Here is a 22,366-nt window from a genome sequence, read left to right as displayed (position 1 = left end):
TGTTTTACCCCTGCCCCAGCATGCTGTCTCTCTCTGTTAGTGGACACGCAGACTGGCTACTTAACCATATGCTTAGATTCTCATGAAATTACCTTCTATGTTGTCTCCTTCCAATGAAATACCTCTGCTTTTTTCAAACACCCAGCCATCTTGGCTTCCAGCCTTTCACCACCCCCCGGGTCTCCTCAGATGCCCTCAAGTTCTACGAGACTCCAGGGGTCTCTACCCAGTGACAGGGCTAATGAGGACAAGGACAAGGCAATGTCACATAGACTACAAATGACTTGGAAAGTCAGAGGAAGGTGAGTTCCCTCCACCACAGACCTACCGGAAAGACCTCACTGGAGGAGGCAGGTCCGGATGTGGGCTTTTAAGGAAGGATTGGGATACGGGAAAGGGACCTTGGCTTTGTATCATGAAGTGTTCCAGGCTTGCCACCCAGCAGTGCTGGGACAAGAGCAAATGGGGTGTGGGGTAGGGGTGCCCCAGGGAGGAATAAAGCAATTAGAAGACTCTTCTCACTCAAGAGACGGATCCTCTCCTGGAGATTCCTAGAAACAAAGATGGAAGGAAAAAGCCAAAAACCCAGTAAGGCCTGAATGCCAAGCTAAGGGCCTCAGAAATCATCAGAAAGGCAATTGAGAGGCCACTCCTGGCTTTTAAAGAAGAGAAAGATGTTTAAGAGGTTCACACTGGCAGCCGTGTGCACGATGCATCGGAGCAGGGGTAAATTTGCAATCTGGGTCTCAGGTGAAAAGACCTCTACTAAGGTGTATTTGTAAGCGTGTTGCCCAAGACTGAGTCAGAAGTCTCCCTACTAGAGTCAGAAGTCTCTAGTCAAGCTAGATCGAGGCTGTCCTTGGCTTTAACCTTGCAGGCCACCCAAGATGGCCAAGGAAGGGATAAAAAGCTCATCTCATTGGGTTTTGTTTATGAAGCCAGGTGAGTGGTTATTCGCAGTATTGAGTCTCTCTGAATATGCATGCATGGGACAGTTTTCCCCTCCCACTGCCAGTAGTTTCTGGACGGAACTGCTGAAAACTATTAGAGTCATAGGCTGTTGGGATGCGACATCAGCTCAGGAGCCGTGTGGTTGCTCGAACACACTGACACACCATTTTGCGCGGAGAGCCGACCACAGGCCCAGAGCTGCTCAGGGAGGAAATGGAATGGGGAGTGGGGGCAGCACCTCCCCAGCAAGCAACACCGGCTCATTCAACTCCTCTCTTTTACAGCAGGGCAAACTGAGAGGCAGGGACGTTACATGATGGGCCCACAATCACGCAGGTATTCCAGAGCTGGGTGAAATATGCAGGCAGACGGAAAGAGGCGAGGGGAGTGCGTTTTTATAGCTATAATACAGTGCGATTATGTATCTATAACCTCCCTGTGTCTTTCCATTATGTGTTTATGTGTATATGTGTATAAATACACGTGTATATATGTGGAAGTCTCCAGGGTAACTGAGGCTATGGAAGAGTTAATACGTGCACAACCTAATTTGGCGTCCAGACAACGCGGATCGCAAAGCTTCCCTTTGATTCCCTTACTTGGAGGGAAAATATTAGCGATCTTTATCATTGGGCTCCCTGAAGGGAGCGATAGCCTGGGAGCAGAAAGGGATGGGCTTTTAAGTAGCGCTCTCATTTATGAACACACCATGCTGCCCCCCAAGTATGAGTAACTACAAAGCATTCCACTCTTATAATACGCTTTCCCATCCTGGGATGTTTTCACTTAAAACAGGCAAGAATTGGTTGCATTCGGCACCGAGGGGCAGCCCCGCTGAGTTAGGCTGTGTGGTTTGTTTCCAAGGTGTAGCCTCCAAGGCGCCCCGTTCACAGGATTCCTGTGGATTTGGCTTTATCTGTGGGCAAGGGACCAGGCTCTGACAATCTACAGAACGCACTCCCTTCTCCCAGGATAATGAGAAGATTTGAAAAGCCATTTAGTCATAACTCAATCAGCCAATTTTCCTCACCCGTGGGCCTTCATGCAATTGCCTTAATTTCTCCCCTGGGTGGGGGGGGGGGGATGTGTGGTTCCCAGGGGCTCCAATGCCGTGTGCATGGCAAGATGCTTCCACAGAGGGCTTACAGCTGACGACACCCAAGCAGTGGTCCTAAAGGGCTTAGTAAAAATGGTTAGTTATGTTTCAGCTAGGAGTAAGACCAAACCTAGAGGTGAAAAGACAATCAACGCAGCCACAATGTTGAGACTCCTGAAATAGAAAGCAGCTGTCTTTAAAGGAGACTTTGGCTGCCCCTCCATACCACGGGCGGCCATGCGGCAGCTACCCCTTCAGCTTGATTTCTCAGCAGAGGATTAGCGTTCCTGAGAGAGAAAAACTAAAAGGAGGAAACCAAGAAAGAGCAATTCTGGAGGAAAAGTGCTATCAAGTTCAGTAGCGTGGAAAAACTCCCGCTTGCGTGCTATGTGAATGTGGGAATGTAGAATTTGGTGACGGTGATCCCTTCAAGATCTTGGATCAATATAAATTTCAGCCACATTCTGAAGAAATTTGGTCAGGTATAAAAAAAGGGTCTTGGGCAGAGAGAGGCCAGCTGGAGCAGTGTTCGACTGAAATGCATATGGTTTGGATGACTTTCAGCTGAAATGAAAATGTAGGCTTTCAAGGTATACTTAAGAGACTTTTTTTTTTTTTAACCATCTCAAAATATAGCTTGAAAGAATAGAAAAACAATTGCACCAGGAAAAAAAAAAAAATAAGGGGAGGGTGAGGGAAGAAAACTGGGAGAGAGAACACAATGGAAAACGCCAGTGAGACGATGAAATTTTCCCCCGAGGAAGCCCCGCTTTTCATTTTTAATATTTAATAAATCTTTCCATATCAAAAGAGCTCTCAGTACACAAAGTTTACAGAATCAGGAAGGGCTCAAGAGTCCAAGAAAGTAATCTCCGGGGTGGTTCTGGTCTTAGGAGAAAGAAGTGAACTCCCGGATGCACAAGCTGGAGCACAGGATAAGGTGCCAAGTTAACCTCCAATCCCAGGGGCCAACCCGTGAGCCTGCAGCGGGGCCGCCCTCCCAGAGCGGCAACACGTTCCAAAAGTGGATTTGTGCTTATGCAGGCTGGATGGTTGTCCGTGCTGTCCAAGGGCGAGGTGGACCAAGATGCCTTTGTCCATTTGTGACAAAGGGTCACATAAACAAGGAGCCAGGGGTGAGGAAGGAATGGAAGAAAATTATATGTTTGAAAGAAGAAGATGGAAAGGCAGCAAAGATGAACATTAAAGAAGGGGGGTGGGGAGGAATACAGATCTAGAATTTCTAAATTACCCTTGGCTCAAGGGTCTGGTTTACCATTGAAACAGTATAATTATAAAGTTGGCCTAAAACAGGCCGAGGATCTAGTTACTAATTTCTTACTAGCAATAGCATCAAAACTCTTGCTGCTGGTAGCTGGTCTCTTGACAAAAACCGTGTGTCTCATACACGACGGGACCTATAGGGAGAACTGGTTTTAATCAGGCAGATCTATAAAATGGCATGCAGTTGTGGTCTCTCTTCTCAGATGTCGATCTGAGCAGAGGAGAAAGTGAGGGTTGGAACTGTCAAAGTAACGAGGGGAAAAAAAAAAAAAAAAAACATTTTACATACATGCTCCCTTGTCGTGCAGATGCAGCTCATAGGCTGTTGGTCAGAAAATTCAGTGGGAACCCTCTCGTGGATTTGAGGAAAACGACCAGAAACATTCCTCTTGTGTTCCTGTTTTTGGGACCAGATTCTGCACGGCCTCAAAAAGGAAATCCTGGCCTGGTTACAGCCTTAAATGGGTGCTCAAATCCCCTGAACATTCCTTGCAGAAATGCTTTCATTCTTACCCCACTTTCGCTAATAAGAACAACATTACCTTGGCAATTACATAGTCAGGATTCAAAAGAAGATTGTTCACTTCTAAGGTACAAAATTCCCATTTGTAACAACCACAAAAAAAAAATAAAACTTTTCTCGAATTTATACATAGTAGGCATATGGAGACCCATGCCTTTCACCATTATTCCCGTTTCCTGGGAAAATGTGTACGTGTAGATTAAGTAACCGCACCACCGACACGGCAGCCTCTTTCCGAATCAGGACCCTAAATTCTTTCCCAGTATAGCTAATCAGTCAATGATTCCTCAGGATTCACAATCACCTGCTTTTAAATGAAGATCCCTTTGGGGGGGATTCAGTCCCTGAACCCCTAGGAATTGGCCCGGGAAGGGGTTGGGGTGAAGCTGGCTGCCTGTGGAAAGACCATCTCTGGACAGCACAGGGAGCGGGACCCTTGGCTCTCAGGGGCTCGGGGAGATCGGGAGAGGAGGCCTCCAGGAAAGAGAACATTCTCATTCCATTTCTCCTAGGCTTCACATGATGTTTCCTGCAAGAAACTGCAAATGACCTTGTCCCACCTTTAGAGCAGATTCCTAGGACAGAAACCAAAAACAACAACAAGAAAAAACCTCAGTATTCACTGAGTATTCACTTGAGACATTCCCATGAAATAATACATAATTAAATATTGTCCATTCATGTTTTTCAACAAACTGAAAAACAAACTGGAAACGATCCTAGATGTTCATGATTTAAAAAAAAAATTTTTTTTATGCCATACTAGTCATAGTATAATATGTACTAATATAAACAAGAGGCATAAAAGTACTCATGATGAAGAGGTCAGAATTTATAATTCTAGAAGTGACATTGGAGCCAAGCCTTAAAGCATAACCAGAATTCTGCTGAGCTGATACACTGATTGTGGCAAGGAGGGCTAGGTGATCGTGCAAATCCACCACTTGCTTTTTCCTAGAGCACACAGCTAGACTACATTTCCCAGCCTCCCTTGCAACTGAGTGGGGACATGTGACTGAGCTCCAGCCAATAGGACAAGAGCGGAAGGGACGTACGTCATTTTCAATCGTGGCCATAAAAATCTCCTTGGTGTGCGCCCCTGTGCTCTTTTCTCCATTCATCGGGTAGAATGGAGATGATCCCCAGGGCCATCCTGGGAGCTATAGAGCCGACATGGCAGAGACTCGGCCAGTCTAGGTTCCTGAGAGCTGGTCGCAGACATGTTCAGCCACACAGTGGCGTTAGGTGAGCAAAACCAAACTTCTCTTACGTCTGATCCAACACGCATTCGTCTATTGGATGGGGCCGTTGACCTTCCTTATGAATAGAGTGCCGAAAGCACAGCCCATGAGAAGTCACGCAGGGTCTAAGGTGGAGGGCACTTTCGAGGAAATTTGGGAGAGGCCAAAATGAATCTGGAAAGGTAGCAGAGCAAGAGTGACATGCTAGGTCAGTTTGGACTTTTTCCCACAGGCCAGTGGTTCTCCACCGGTGGTGATTTAGCCCATCACCCCCATCCCACAGGGAGTATCTGTCAATGTCTAGAGACATTTTTGGGGTGTTACAGTAGGGGGTGGGTGGTGTTGCTGACATCCCTAATCCTACAATGCACGGGACAGCCCCCCACGTCAAAGAATTCTTTGGGTCAAATGTCAACAGTACTGAGATGGGGAAACCCTGCTATAGTGGGGAGGGGGGGGGGGCGGGACTATATTAAAGGAGAGTGTCTTTAATCATATTTATGTTCTGGAGAGCTAACGTAGACGAGAGAGATCCAATGTAGACGAGAGAGACAGGAGATGAGAAAAAACCACTTTTTAATCCTTTATCAAATACATACTATGCGCCAGGCATTAGGCACACAGATGAGTAAGTAATAATCTAGCAAGGGAAATAGTAATGACTTTTATGGGACTTGGGAAACTTGAACTCTAGCCTCGGGGCTGTCTCCAGCACGTATCAGCATCTCTGGCCCTTTGTTACTAGTTAGGAGCCTTCTGAAAGAAAGGAAGAGAACGTCCCAAACTAGATCATTGGGCGAAGAAGTGGAATGGAGGAACCATATGAGACACGTAGCCGAAATGCAATAAACCAGACTGGGTGTCAGAGTAGCTGGGAAAGTTGAGAGAAGCGAAAGTTGAGGTCTGTATTCTGGCAACAGAAAGGACAGAGATGCCAACAACCAGAACATAAGAACTGCCTTAGAGGTCTGTAATAGGTATTTTTCTTTTTGAGAGCTGTGAAACTCTGTGATTCCTATAGGACAGAGACAAGCAACTGGCATTAGAAAACAATGGCCAGGGGCGCAGTCGGTTAAGCATCCAACTCTTGATATCGGCTCAGGTCATGATCTCACGGTTCGTGGGTTCAAGCCCCGAGTCGGGCTCTGCGCTGTCAGTGCGGAGTCTGCTTGGGATTCTCTCTCTCTCCCTCTCTCTCTCTGCCACTACCCCCCTGCTGTCTCTCTCTCTCTCTCTCTCTCTCTCTCTGTCTCTCAAAATAGAAATGCCAATGGCCAATAAACATTGAAAAAGATGTTTCATCTCACTACCAATCACAGAAATGAATATTAAATCCAAATGCTTTTTTGTATCTTTCAAACTAGCAAAAAACTGTTTACTTACTAATATCTAACGTTAGCCCTGATGTGATGAAACAGGAATTCTCATACTCTGTGGGTAGACGGGAAAATTTATAAAACCTTACAAGGGGAAACTGATTATTGGCAGTTGAAAAAAAAAAAAAACCATATGTACATATATACACACATATACATGTATTTATATTTATACATTTACATACACATACACACACACACACACACACACGCACACACTGGAATCCAGAAATTTCACTTCTAGGAATAAATCTCAAGGAAATAATCAAATAAATATTTTTAAAAATATGCCTATCCCAAACATTCACTACAGTGCTGTTTGTATTACATTGGAAACAAATGTCCATAAATAGGGGACTGGCTAAATAAATTATAGTACTTTTTGAACTAACAGAAAACTATGCAGTCACTAAAAATAACATTTATTGAATGGAAAGATATTCACAATATGAATAATATTAACCTTAACAATACTAAAGTGTCCAAGCTCAGGTTATTAGAGAACTTGTGTGGTAGGATCCCATTTATGCAAATATATATAACGACGATAATAAAACTTCAGTGGGTAGATAACAAAGGGCAATAGTGGGTGCCATTGGGTGATGGGCTCCTACGCGATCTTCACTTCTTGGTGAAAGTACGAATGTGTGTGGGATTTTCACTCTTTACTTTTTTTTATTATTTTTTTTAATATTTATTTTTGAGAGAGAGAGAGACAGGGCGCAAGCTGGGGAGGGGCAGAGAGAGAGGGAGACACGGAATCCGAAGCAGGCTCCAGGCTCCGAGCTGTCAGCACAGAACCCAACGCAGGGCTCGAACTTATGAACCTCGAGATCGTGACCTGAGCCGAAGTCAGATGCTTTAACGGACTGAGCCACCCAGGTGCTCTGGATTTTCACTTTTTAGTTATACATTTTGTCTGATGATTTTAAGGAGCACTTTTTTTTTTTCTCCATTGCCACAGAAATAACACAAATCCTTAAAAATGTTCACAAGAGCCCCAGTCCCCCCAAAGAAACAAAACCAAAGGATAACGGCCTGTTTTATTCGTCGTGTTCAAAGAAATGGCGTTCACAGGCTCTGGATCTCCCCCCACAGCCCTGGGGGTTGCCTGTGGTCCTGACAGTTATTAACACGGTGCATCTCCACTCTCCGGTACCCTGGTCAGAGGATTAATTATATGGTCATCCTATTCAAGGAAGAAACCTACAAATGTATCGTTGCCTAATTTTTATTCTTATAAACAGCTTTCTGGTCTCCCCCAAGCTCTGTTTGCATCCCCAGACCTCTCAACCTTGCTACTCTAATCATTTCATGTACTGTTTACAGAGAAAGAGAACCAGCTAAAATATCTCCCCCCTTTGATTTCTTCCAGCCAGCAGCCAAAGTAATTTATCTTAGCCTTTACTGAAGACTAAATTGTATCCTTTAAGGCTTTCCTCTAAATCCTGTTATTTTGACTTTTTGACTCACTTTGCACCCTCTGATATATAAAGTAACAACAATTTCTACAATGAACAACTGTGTTTGTTCATCAGAAATTCTTTCTGTTCCTCAGACTTCTTTCCTGTTTCCTAATGGTTATGCATTTGAAAATTTGATAAATTGCCTGGCACGGTTTGAGTTTAGTGGGAGCATTTGAACATGCTTTGCCTACAAAGCTTATCAGTTAGTTACTTAACCTTTATGAATAGGTTAAATATTTTCCACAGTATTTATATAAATATGATACCTGGTTTCAAGTTAAACCTAATAAAAAGGAAGTTATTCTTTACTTCAACGAGTCCTATTTCTTCTCGTCTTTATCTTCCCCTTCTTAATGGCTACTCGACTAAGAAAGAAATTCACAAGGCAGATGTGGGAATGTCACTTTCTAAATACAACATTCAGCCAGGATACTCTTGTTGTCCTTGTTTTAAGTAAAGAAAAGGTAACTATTCCTCCAGGATGTATGCTTTGGCCATGAAATGGAGGTCTAAAGTCAAGTCAAGGGGCTACGTGGAGTTAAAAAAAAGGAAATCCTGGACATAAAACAATCTATGTGTTGAATTCAGAGTGATGATGCAGCGCTTGCGTGATACACAGAAAGCATCCCAGTGTGTTCTCAGTTCTTAACAAAGCATTCCTTGTTTCCGTATTTCCCAAAGGCTCCGAGCACACATACGCTACATCTCTCTGCCAATGGAGAAACGCTCACTAAGTGCTTCATTCATTCCCACACGCTATATTTATTCGTTTTTCAACAGAAAGTGGCATATTGAATATGTATTCCTGGAAATTCCTGAAATCCATTCATTAGGCTTGCAGCTAGTTGCTCATACACCTTCCTATCCCAGGAGCCAACCCCAGCAAACCCAAGTCCTGGATCATTCTGCAATCTAATGCCTAAGGACCCGGCAGCCAGGCAAGAAAAAGGCCTTTAGGCCAAGTCTGCATGATTGGAAGTAATAGACTAGCCCCACGCGTCACCGGTCACTCTTAGCGGAACCCAAACCCCTAACGATGACACCACCCAATTTATTGCCTCCGTCTGCGGGCCCCTACGCCTTGTGCCTTCTGTTTGCATCTCTACATTCCTAGTGGAAGAGAATTAGATGTATGGCTCTCCTGCTCTGGTGATCGGGGACAGCCCCTGAAATTTAGGCAGGCAGGAGGGAGAAGCTCCAGTCATGTCACCAGTTGGCAGCCTGACCCTCAACCATTTCGTGGAGCCCTTGACACAGTGTGACATTCAGAGGGTGTGCACAAAAGGTGGACAGCCCAAGTGTCACCTCGCACCGAACATGTTTTCATCTCTCAGTAAACGGGGCCACAGACTTCTCTGGAAATGCATCGAAGATCGGGCAGCTTCTAACAGAACGAGAACTAAAAATGGAAACTTCTTTTTAAGTGCATTTTTTGTTTGTTTAAAAAAGTTCCAATGAGGAAAGCCTGTGGTTCCAATGCTTCAGTTTACCCGGAAACTCAAGAGACGCCACTATATCTCGCTAATCGCATGTGACAGCTCAAAGAAAGCAGGGCTATCTGATGCCTGAAGTAGCAACAGGCACATGGGGATTAATCAAAAAAAAAAAAAAAAAAATTTAGAGACAAATAAGTTATCCAATGAACAACAAGAAGAGGCAACAACCTGAGTGTCATTATTTGAACGTCTCCACGTGAAAACCGCTAGGGTAGGCGTTTGGGGATCCAGTTTTCAAGCCCTGCTCTGGGAGTCATGCAGCATGTGACCTTGAACAAGTAATCTAATCCTTCTGGATCTCTGTTTCCACGTCTACGAAATGGGCGTTTTATGTGACGATCTCTAAAATCCTCTTTCTGCTCAAAAGCTATGTTGTTCTGTTAAAAAGTGGAATTTTAAATCTAAACCTCAGGAAAGGCCCCTGCAGCACCGCAAAGAGCTGTGAGCTCCCGAAGCTGTTTCTTAGGTTCTCACGCTGGGTGCCCACAAGTGCTCGGCCGTTCTGGAATGCCTGAAACTCAGGCGGTGGCCGCTCGGGAGCTGAGGGGACGAAAGGAGCAAATATAAGAGGAAATACTGTGATTTTCACTGAAATATACCGTATCCAAACAAAGCCGGTATTCACACTGTCTCCTGCACTTGCAATTCTTTCGTGGAAAAGAAAAATCACACAACAGTCGCGGATCGGCAGGCTCCAGACCAAATTGTTGAGGAGCAGGGAAGGTCCAGGGAGAGCCTGAGCTGCACTTCCCAGGCCCCCAAAGCCTACCCCCCACCCGCCATCCGGGGTTTGCTCTGGGGGCTGTGAAGGGAGAGGGGCAGATCTCCCTGCAGCTTTCTCCTGCCTCACTCGGCCCCCGGCGTCGATGGAGAAAGAAGATTCCCTTCCCGCAAAAAACCCAGCTTGCCTGGTTCTGTTCCTTAAATCCAGACTCCTCTCTGCAGTAGGCAGAAAATGTTCCAGGTACACAGGCTGATTTTGGAAAAGAGGAGAAGGGCGACCTTTAATGATTCTAAGAAAGGAGGAAATCTTCAGTTACCGCAGAAGGCATTTGTGTTAAATATAACGGACCTGCCCCCTAAGTGTGATCATTGAACAAAGGATGGAGACCTTTGAGATCTGGGGTCAATCCGCAGGCGCCAGGAGGGGTTGGAGTGCCGCATGTCCTGCAGGCCCGGGGTGGGACAGCTCTTCAGTGCTGTCTCCCAAACCCAGCTAACGAGGTGGGGGGGGGGGGGGGGGGCGGGCAGCCAACAAGTGGGAGACACCCAGCCCTCAGCCCCACTGATGCAACAGAAGAGGACCAGCATCTTTTGTTTCAACACCCCACCACACGATGGTGTTGGCGGACTCTGGGGGCCCTTTGTCCTTTTGGGGACCTGAGCATCCACTCTCCTCCTTGAGGGCACAGGGACATAAGTTAGAGTGAGCCCTGCGTGTGGCTTCCCACCGGGGGGCCACTTCCCTACCACACCCGACAGGTGCAGAGGACGGCGATGTCCCCAAGCTTGGCCAACTCACTCCTGAGACCGAATCGTGGACTGCTGCCATGTCACCGCTGCAGGGACGTGTGAGGACACGGGGGCGAGAAGGTGAGGGACAAATCCCACCAGGCCGTGCTGTTTTATAAGACAGTTCCGCTCCTTCCTGTTCCCTGGTTCTTTGAAGCGCCTGTGGATCCTTACCACGTCCAAGGAGCAAATCCCACGGGTTCTGTGATCTCTGCTCCCTGCTGCTTCTTCCTCTCCCACCCTCTGCCACCATACCTTCCCCCCTTTTGCTTGTGTCAGCCAGAGCCTTACTCTGTGGCTGTAACTGAGAGCCTGGCTACGGATGCAATGTGGGTGCTATGTTGCTGTTCTGCTGGGTAGAATGCGGGTGTTTAGGCCCACACTCTGCGAAAGGCGTGATTCGAAACAAACAATCAGAATCCCGCACCGGTCACGGTGGCTAGTACCAAAAAGACAAGCAATAACAGGTGTTGGTGAGGATGTGGTGAAAAGGGAGCCCTGGTGCCCTGTTGGTGGAAATGTGAACTGGTGCAGGCCCTGCGGAAAATAGGATGAAGTTGCCTCACAAAGTTAAAAATAGAACTGCCAGCGGATCCAGTAATTTCCTTTCTGAGCATCTACCCGAAGGAAATGACAACGCTAATTCGAAAAGATGTAAGCACCCCTATGTTTATTGCAACGTTGTTTTTTAAAATTTTTTTATGTTTATTTTACTTTTGAGAGAGAGTGGGTGTGTGTGTGTGTGCACGCACACACGCGTGGGTGAGGGGCAGAGAGAGGAAGACACAGAACCCGCAGAAGGTTCCAGGCTCTGAGCTGTCAGCACAGAGCCCCACGCGGGGCTCGAACTCACAAACCTGAGCCAAAGTCGGAGCTCAACAGACTAAGCCACCCAGGCGTGCCCCTTTTTTTACTTATTTTTTCTTTTTTTTTTTTTTATATATTGCAACATTGGCTAAAATATGGAAGCAGCCTAAGTGTCCATCGACTGATAAAAAGATGAAGAAGAAGTGATATTGTGGCAGGGTCCCCTCCCTAAGGAGAGAAAAGAAAAGAAAAAGAAAAAGAAAAAGAAAAGAAAAGCAAGAAGAAAAGAAAAGAAAAGAAAAGAAAAGAAAAGAAAAGAAAAGAAAACCTTCAAGGTAACCTGGCTATGCACATAGGTGACAACATCCCTCACAACCTTGTAAACTGAGACTACTTAATCAGACTACATGTTTGTGTGTGTTACCATATATGGGAGACAAAGAAATAGAAAATGTATGAAAAAACTACGCCAGATCTCTCTCTCTGTCTCTGTCTCTCTCTGTCGTTCGGGGCTCAGTTCCTCGGGTACGAACCCAACTGAGCAGTGCCGGCAGGAATAAAGTTGCCTTCTGGAAAGAAAAGCCTCGGTGTCACGACTCTGCACGAGAATCCTGCTACATTACATATCCGATGGAATATTACTCAGCCGTAAAAAAGAACGAGATCTTGCCATTTACAACACCACAGACGGACATGGAGGACATTATGCTAAGTGAGATAAGCCAGACAAGACAAATGCCATCTATTTCACTTGTGTGTGAAATCTAAAACCGATAAAAACAGAAACAGATTCAAAGATACAGAGAACAAACTTGTGGTTGCCGGTGGGGAGACTGGAGGAGTAAGTGAAGGGGATTAAGAGATACAAACTTCCAAATATGAAATAAGTCATGGGGACGAAAAGTACCCATAGGAAATATAGTCAAGAATATTATGTAACTTTGTGTGGCAACAGATGGTAACTACACGTACTGTGGTGAGCATTTTGTAATGTAAATAACTGCCAAATCACTATGTTATATACCTGAGACTAATATAATATTAGGCCAGCTATACGTCAATTAAATAACAATAATGATGGTGATGACGATTTTAACTATTGTATATATTTTCCTTTTTATTTTGATCCCGATATAGTTAACTAACAAGTGTTAACATTAGTTTCAGGTGTACAATATAGTGATTCAGAAATTCAGTGCATTACTCAGTACTCCTCATGATAAGAGTACAATTAATCCCTTTTACGCAAACTCTTTCACCCATCCCCCACACCCACCTCCCCTCTGGTGACCACCGATTTATTCTCTATTGTGAAGAGTCTAGTTTTGTTTTGGTTTTTCCTTTAGGGGGAGGGTTAGTTTCTCTCTTTTCTTCTTTGTTCACTTGTTTTGTTTCTTAAACTCCCCCTATGAGTGAAATCATGTTCTTTGTTTTTCTCCGACTCGTTTCACTTAGCATTATACATTCTAGATCCCTCCATACTGTTACAAATGGCAAGATGTCATTCTTTTTTATGGCTGTGTAATATCCCATTGTACGTATACCATCTCTTTTTACCCATTCATCTATTCATGGACATTTGGGCTACTTCCATAATTTTGTTCTTGTCAATAATGCTGCATTAAACACATCCTTTCAAGTTATCATTTTTCATATTCTTTGGGTAAATTCTCAGTAGTGCGGTTCCTGGATCATAGGGTAGTTTTATTTTTAATTTTTTGAGGAAACTCCATACCGTTTGGCATCGTGGCTGCACCAGTTTGCATTCCCACCAAGAGTGCACAAGGGTTCCTTTTTCTCTAAATCCTTGCTAACGCTTGTTGTTTCCTGAATTTTTTATTGTAGCCATTGTGACAGGTGTGAAGTAATAACTCATTGTGGTTTTGATTTAGATTTCCCTGATGGTGAGTCACGTTGAGCATCTTTTGATGTTGTCTGTCGGCCATCTGGATGCCTTCTTTGGAGAAACATCTATTCATGTCTTCTGCCCATTTTTTAATTAGATTGTGGTGTGTGTGTGTTGAGTTGTGTAAGCTCTTTATATATTTTAGATAGAAACCCTTTATCAGACATGTCATTTGCAAATACCTTCTCCCGCTCAATACATTGTCTTTTGGTTTGTTGGTTATTTCCTTTGCTGTAAAGAAGCTTTTTATTTTGGTGTAGTCTTAGTAGTTTATTTTTGTCTCCCTTGCCTCAGGAAAGGCATGTCTAGAAAACATGTTGGTACAGCTGATGTCAAGGAGGTTGCTGCTTGTGTTCTTTCCTAGGATTTGGATGGTTTCAGGTCTCACAGGTCTGTCATCCATTTTGAATTTTTTGTGTGTGTATCGTGTAAGAAAGGCCAGTTTCGGGGCGCCTGGGTGGCTCAGTCGGTTGAGCGTCTGACTTCGGCTCAGGTCATGATCTCGCGGTCCGTGGGTTCGAGCCCCGCATCGGGCTCTGTGCTGACAGCTCAGAACCTGGAGCCTGTTTCGGATTCTGTGTCTCCCTCTTTCTCTGACCCTCCCCTGTTCATGCTCTCTCTCTCTCTCTGTCTCAAAAATAAATAAAATGTTAAAAAAAATTAAAAAAAAAAAAAAGAAAGGCCAGTTTCATTCTTCTGCATGTTGCTATCCAGTTTTCCCAACACCATTTGTTGAAGAGACTGTCTTTGCATAGTCTTGCCTCTTCTGTTGAAGATTAATTAACCATATAATTGTGGGTTTATTTCTGGGCTCTCTGTCCTGGTCCATTGATTTATGTGTTCATTTTTGTGCCAGGACCATACAGTTTTGATTACTGTAACTTTGGTGGGGTTTTTTTTACAATTTTTTTATTTTTATTTTTTAAGTAATCTCTACACTCAACGTGGGGCTCGAATTTACAACCCCCAGATCAAGAGTCACATGCTCTACTGACCGAGCCAGCCAGGCGCCCCAATTACCACAACGACAACTTTAGCATATCTTGAAATCTGGGGTTGTGCTCCTTCCAACTTTGCTCTTGTTTTTCAAGACTGTCTTGCCTATCCAGGGTCTTTCGTGGTTCCATCCAAACTCTAGCGTTATTTGTTCTGGTTCTGTGAAAAACGCTGTTGGTGTTTTGGTAAGGATTGTAAAAACATCATAAGAATAAAGATTTTTAAAAATAGAAAAAACTATCGGAGAGAGTGATGTCTCATATGTGATGGGCAAATGACCAGAGGTAGGAAGCAAAGAATGATCGATAAATACAGAGGGGAAAGTCTGAGAAGCTAAGCACAAAAAGCTCATTCTCTTGGTCAAGAGCAACAATGTAACCAATATTTAATGAGCTCACACCGTATATTCTGGGCTCTGTTCTAGAAGTCATTGTTGTTTAACTCATTTAATCCGCAAAACAACTTTGATAGGGTTAATTACAGTGAATACTCCCACTACACAGATGGGAAAACTGAAACCCAGAAGGTCTACTTACTTCCCAAGATTCCACAGCTGGTAAGCGATTGAACCAAGTTCCAAGCCAGGCAGTCTGCTTCTAGACCCGTTTACTCAATCCTAAACCACAACCGCACGTAGACTTCAAAATGTTATAGGCAAAAATTCATGGGCATGCGTTCAATGTTGTCTGAAAATGAAATGCATTTTTTATTTGGGTGCATGTAATCCTGTCATTGGGTTATTCGTCCCTCTTCCTTTACCTGCTACTTTTCCATGGATTCTGAATTTCAGACGCGGCTTCTGGCCACCTCTGTGACTGGGGAAGCGGGACAGGTGGAGACGAGAGCTCACACCCCCTGAGCCCTTATTCCGGGTCAGCCATGTTGTACTCGGTCCTCACACTGACAGGAGTTCTACGTCGCTAGTGAGGAAGGGGAGGGTCTGAGGAGATCAGCAAATGGCCTGATTGAAGGGCTCCAGTCAGAGAGTCTGACTCCAGAGCCTTCTCTCCCTTCCACGCTGGGGAGATGGCTGAGAACAAAAGTGCCAGCGAAGAGGCCCAGTGCCCTCCCTGTGCTGGCACGGCCCTATGGGGACTTTCATGGGCCCTGGCATGTTGCCTTCATGGGCTTCTTCTTCAATCAGTCAATCAAGAAAGAAAATCTGCAGTCTATGATTGCACTGATATAAAGACAAATATATTAGTATTACGTATTAAAAAAAGCATTTTTTTGACCCAGAAGTTTATTTTTTTCCCTTCTGATCTTAAAAGAAATGGCAGCACTTCCGCGGACCCCTACAAGTATCATGGGCCCTGGGCACTATGCCTTCTGATGAAGTGTCAGCCTTGGTTGCTGGTTGCACTTAGGGCTCACCTTGGGGGCTCCAGTGTTTTCTTACCCAAAGGGAAGCTTAATCTCAGAAACAGTGGAAACCCCGAACTACACTCCTCGGGAGCGGTAGGAGCTGAAACGGAACAAACCCAAATGTTGTAACCAATATTCCTGTGCCTTGACAAATCCTTTGATGAAGCCTAAAGAGAATGCATCTGTATATATGGCGACCCAAACTGGTGACAAATGGTGTGGTCAGTACAGGTGAATGCTGGTGCCATCATCCAGCCTTGGGTAAATTCATTAATCGCTCTAAATCTGTTTCCTCATTTGTAAAATGACATGATCAAAGTTCTATAAGCCAGGGGCGTCTGGGTGGCTCAGTCAGTTAAGCAATTAAGCGTCCAACTCTTGGGGCGCCTGGGTGGCTCAGTGGGTTTAGCGTACGACTTCGGCTCAGGTCGCAACGTTGCTGTCCGTGGGTTTGAGCCCCGAGCGGGGGCTCTGTCCTGACAGCTAACAGCCTGGAGTCTATTTCAGATTCTGTCTCTCTCTCTCTCTCTCTCTCTCTCTCTGCCCCTCCTCTGCTCACATTCTGTCTCTCTTTCTCTCTCTCTCTGGCTCTCTCTCTCAAAATAAATAAATAAACTTTTTAAAAAGTCTGTAAATCAGAGGACCCCTGTGAGGACGAAATAAAGCACACGAATGAAGAGCTGAGCACAGTATCCGGCATGTAGCAAACACTGGAGAAATGTTAGCTAAGACTCCTATGATCACCATCCCCATCCCCATCACCGCTGCTACCCATGAGGACCACAGAACAGAATGTTCCAATGTGGAACTTGCCTGACTAGGGGAGAAACGCACACAATCGAGGACCGGCTAACCTATCATGAGTCCTGCACCCCCTCAAGTACAGCTGAAGGGAAACCCTTATCTCCTCAAATTCAGTAACAAATGTTTGTCCGGTGAAACCTCAGTGGGGGGGGGGGGGGGGGGGGAAGGAAAGTAGAATATTCATTCTGTTGTTAGTTATATTGGAAGCATTTAAAAACCCGTGCTCATCAGAACGTGCCCTCCTCTCGTTAGAGACGTAATTCGAGAAATTGCACTAAAGCATTTGAGAAGGAAAGAAAGGTAAAAAGGGCGGGAAGCCTACCCTGGGAACTGCACGGGGAATCTTGAAAAAGGTATCCATGTCCTGGGGGGAGAAAGATAACCCTCGAGGGCTGAGACGGGGACTCACAGATAAGGGAGGAAGAGATGGGCCCTGGGACAAAAGGGAAACGGGGCAATAAAGAGCATGAGAAATCTAAGTGACAGAAAACACGCAAAGAGCATGGACACAAGTCGTCTGTTGGGAGGCGGCACCTGTTCCCACAAGGAGGACGATGTAATCGGCACCCAGCTAAGGAAAAGTCGGGACTTAAACCACACTCAGGGCCCCTTTGCTCTTGTCCTACCTTTTACAGCTGAAACAGGAAGCTCCTCTGGGTGGTGAACAAAAGAGACGAGTGAAAAGCGTAACACTCGAGCTGCCAGGCACTCTGGGAAATTAGAATAAAGTTGGAAAAAATCCCCAGACATGGTGCTGGCACCTGTAGTAAGAGATTCTCTGGCAATGCTTGTTTTGAAGAGGAAGGGAGGCTCTTTGACTCCAAAGGAAGGGAAGGTCAGCGTACCCCAGGGTGAGTCCCAGCAGGAAGAAAGAGACGTGGACTCCCCCCCTGGGGGTGCCGGGTAAAGGGGGTCCTGCTCAGAGGACGTACAGTGTTCCCCAGGGCGAAGCTGTGCCTGGATAGAGGGGGCCACATGGCAGCCTTCCACCATTTGCCACCCTCACCCCCAGTGGACAAGAAGAGCTGGTAGGAGGAGGGAGAGAAGGTAGGAGAAGGTAGGAAGAAGAGCTGGTAGGAGGAGGGAGAGAAAGGTAACGCCACGTTCATTCACTCGCGGGTGCCTGGTTTCAGCCCAGCTGTCAAGAAGGGGCATCACTACCACCACCCTGGTTCTGGCCCTCATTATTCCCCCCCCACCCCGGGACCATTATGATTAGCCTCCTTAGCCGTCTTCTTTGACGTATCCCTTCCCACCTAACTCTCCCTCCGACCCCCAGCCTCTGCCACCAGAGCAATCTTTCCAATGTTCAAATCTGATTATGTCATTTCCTACTGAAACGCCTCCAGTCGTAGGGTGCCTGGGTGGCTCAGTCGGTTGAGCCTCTGACTTGGGCTCAGGTCACGATCTCGCGGTTCGTGGGTTCGAGCCCCACGTCAGGCTCTGTGCTGACAACTCAGAGCCTGGGACCTGCTTCGAATCTGTGTCTCCCTCTCTCTCTGTCCCTCCCCCACTCACGCTCTGTCTCTCTGTTTCTCAAAAAGAAAACGTTAAAAAAATTTTTAAAGAATTCAAAAAATTTTAAAAAGAATGGTTTTGCATGGTTAAGGACTGCACAAAAACCAAAAAAAAGGTATATGTGCATACAGAGATATATGTTCCCTGCAAAACCTAAGGCATCTAGTATGTGGTTCTTTACAGAAAGTCTGTCAATGCTTCTAATCCTGGTAAAAAAAACAAAAAATCGACACACGTACAAGATCTTTCATGATCTTGCCCCATCTGTTTTTCAACTTCCTTGCCCACTTTGGTCTTTGCTCTTTTTTTTTTTTTTTAATTTTTTTTAAACATTTATTTATTTTTGAGACAGAGAGAGACAGAGCATGAATGGGGGGAGGGCCAGAGAGAGAGGGAGACACAGAATCTGAAACAGGCTCCAGGCTCTGAGCTGTCAGCACAGAGCCCGACGCGGGGCTCGAACTCACGGACCGTGAGATCGTGACCCGAGCGAAGTCGGACGCTCAACCGAATGAGCCACCCAGGTGCCCCGGGTCTTTGCTCTTTACGCTCCACAGCTACAGAGCCACACATGGACCCTGCAAATGCCGAGTGTTTCCACCGTGTTCTGTCTCCCTTGTCCTGAGATGCCAGCTCCTGGCCAACAGTAACACATCTGTCTCAGTTCGTTCACGGCCCTGTGCACTGCGTGAGACTGGTCGTTTATTTACCCAGGAGCGTGGCTTCTCGAACCCGGTCCCCTTGCCCACCCTTCTCGACAGCAGTTTGTAACTGGGAGCTCCTTGAGGGCAGGCCATGTCTTCTCATCTCTGCAGCCCACCCCCCTTCCCCACTGCCCTGCTCAAGGCCTGGCCTGTGTCCACGCGCTGCAGGTATTTCCTGGGCTTCATCGGCTGCACTTGTTACTGAACATGAGCTCATCTCACCCACAGCAACCTCAGTTTCCTCATTTCTGAAAGGAGAAGTTTGAGCCCGATGATTTGGAAGTCCTTGTAGCTCTGAACTGATGTTACGCTCTGAGAAATCGACCTTAATGTTTATTTATTTTTGAGACAGAGAGAGACAGAGCATGAACGGGGGAGGGTCAGAGAGAGAGGGAGACACAGAATCTGAAGCAGGCTACAGGTTCTGAGCTGTCAGCACAGAGCCCGACACGGGGCTCGAACTCACAGACCGTGAGATCGTGACCTGAGCCGAAGTCAGAAGCTCAACCGACTGAGCTACACAGGCGCCCCAGAAATCGACCTTAAAATGGAATGGAAACCAGGAGACATCTCTTGCCTGGGTGCCCTCAAAGAATCTCGAAAAACAGTGCTGTCTCAGAGCTCAGGATATAGTTTTCTTTGCTTTCTGATGAATCTTGGCCGAGAGCCACTTTCAAGAGGCTTAAAGGCCCAAGAGCACTGATTGTACAGAGGATAGGTGTGGAGGAAAGTAGTCGTGTAACAAAAACTGAGTATGTCTGCCCACCACAGCAAAGCCAAAGACATCAGGTTTGCAGCAAGGAAGAGGCAGCTAAACCGGGACCTTGCATGGCCAGCCTCAAATCCACCTCCCCGCAGAGGGAGAGAACAAGCCTTCTATGATCACAGGGGTTGAGATGACAAACACAGCGATGAAAAGGGTGGGGAAATGTGGCTAGCCTCGGGGACGGATAGAGCATGTGCATTAAACAAACATATATGTAACATACATCCCATGTTCATTCTGGGTGGAGACCGAACATCAGAAGGAGGCTAAATTCAGCCCCTGAGTCAGGAGATTATTTTAGGACGAGGAGCAGGAGCTATGGGCGTGCTGTGAGAGCCAATATAAACTGGATGGGGTCTTGGGCTCCTTATCTCTGGTAAGGAATCCAAGGCCTTCCTCGTTAGTTCGTGGGCTGGAACCATTATCAGCTGACCTTGAGTCCGGGCTTCTGCAGAGACAGCTAGTGGATTCCTTAAGGGCTCTGAAAAAAGACACAATAGCTGACTGGGGAGAAACAGTTCTCTGCAAAACAAGCTTTAAACTTTCTTCTAGTTTCAACCTCCTTAACCCTGTGAGGCACGGTTTCAGCTGGTTCTCCCATGGAGTCTTAAAGGTAAAAGGCAAGTCAGTGTTCCATACTCTTGGCACTGAAAACCAGTTTGGTGATTGCCCTTCAACTTGTTTTTTCCTACCCCTCTTTTACTTTCTCTCATATTAACAGCACAGGCTAGTGACCAAAAGATAAAACCAGACAAGGACCTGCCAATCGAAATTCTTGTGAAGGTTTGGTAAGAAAGAGACCAGAACCATGGTTTGATTTCTAGAGAATAGAAGCCAATTCTATGTGCAATGTAAAAAATAACAAAAGGCAAATTTTCCCACTCATGACCTCCATCCAGCCCCAAAATCTCTCTTCCCAGATTCCCAGGTATCTTGTTGAAGATAGTCTATATAGGGGCGCCTGGGTGGCTCAGTCGGTTAAGCGTCCGACTTTGACCCAGGTCATAATCTCACGGTTCATGAGTTCAAGCCCCGCACCGGGCTCTGTGCTGACAGCTCGGAGCCTGGGGCCTGCTTCGGATTCTGTGTCACCCTGTCTCTCTCTACCCCTCCCCACTCACACTCAGTCACTCTCTCTCAAAAATAAACATTAAAAAAAAAAAAAGTAAGCTCTGTGCCCAACGTGGGGCTTGAACTCACCACCCTGAGGTCAAGAGGTGCATGCTCCAGCAACTGACCCAGCCAGGCACCCCTAAATTTTAATAAATATTGTCAAATTTTCTTAAATTACATTTGATCTATTGTGTGTTCCAATAAAACTTTATTTATGGAAATTAGAATTTCACATCATTTTCACATGTCACAAAAGAGTCTTCTTTTGCTTTTTCTCAATCAGTTAACAATTTTAGTCTCAGGTCAGAGGTTGTATAAATCAGGTGATCAACCAGATTTAGTCAACTAGCTATAGTTTGCCAAGCCCTAGTTTAGTCTAAACAGACTAAATGTAAAATAAGGGGTGAATTTGCACTTACTCCCAACTGAAAAGTGTTACTTAAAAAAGACATGTTTTAGACTTATTCAAAATGTTTCTCAATAAAAAATCACACATTATAGGGGCACCTGGGTGGCTCAGTCGGTTGAGCGTCCGACTTCGGCTCAGGTCATGATCTCACGGTCCGTGAGTTCGAGCCCCGCGTCGGGCTCTGTGCTGACAGCTCGGAGCCTGGAGCCTGTTTCAGATTCTGTGTCTCCCTCTTTCTCTGACCCTCCCCCATTCATGCGCTCTCTCCCTGTCTCAAAAATAAATAAACATTTAAAAAAATTTAAAAAAAATGTTTCTCAATAAAAAATCACACATTATAGGGGCGCCTGGGTGGCTCAGTCGGTTGAGCGTCCGACTTCGGCTCAGGTCATGATCTCACAGTTCATGAGTTCGAGCCCCACGTCGGGCTCTGTCCTGATGGCTCAGAGCCTGGAGCCTGCTTCGGGTTCTGTATCTCCCTCTCTCTCTCTGCCCCTCTCCTGCTCACACTGTCTCTCTCTCAAAAATAAATAAACATTTAAAAAAAAAAATCATACATTATATCCAGTCTAATGCAAGCCACTCTGAACAACATTTTTACCAATTAGTTTGAAAAAACTTTCAGTGTGTCAATGTCAGTTACAAAAGTCAGTAATTCCAGACTCTTCTCTGAGTCTATACCAAGTTCAGGAAAATTGTGGTATGTGAGACAATCCTTGAGGTTATTTACATTTATTAACTCCCAAACTTTCTGCCTGTGCTGAACTTTTTTTTTTAATGTTTATTTATTTATTTTGAGAGAGAGAGAGAGTGTGTGTGTGTATGAGTGGGGGACTGGCAGAGAGAGAGGAAGAGAAAATCCCAAGCGGTCTCCGCACTGTCAGTGCAGAGCCTGATAGGGGGCTCGATCGCACGACTGTGAGATCACGATTTGAACGGAAATCAAGAGTTGGCTACTCCACCGACCGAGCCACCCAGGCACCCCTCTGCTGAACTAATGAAACTGTGGGGTGCGGTCCAGGTGGGAATCAGG

General features: G+C 45.7%; 1 non-coding gene across 1 annotated transcript; it reads left to right on the top strand.

The window, feature by feature from the left end:
• The first annotated feature begins 18,181 nt into the window (after positions 1-18,181).
• TRNAP-UGG (transfer RNA proline (anticodon UGG)) lies at positions 18,182-18,266 on the top strand. Its single transcript has one exon. It is a non-coding gene; the product is annotated as a tRNA-Pro (tRNA).
• Positions 18,267-22,366: the final 4,100 nt, after the last annotated feature.

The sequence above is a fragment of the Panthera onca genome, chromosome B4 (assembly GCF_046562875.1).
Source record: "Panthera onca isolate mPanOnc1 chromosome B4, mPanOnc1 haplotype 2, whole genome shotgun sequence".
Lineage (NCBI taxonomy): Eukaryota > Metazoa > Chordata > Mammalia > Carnivora > Felidae > Panthera > Panthera onca.
The sequence above is the reverse complement of the archived record's forward strand: the minus strand, read 5'-3'. Positions and strand labels throughout refer to the sequence as shown.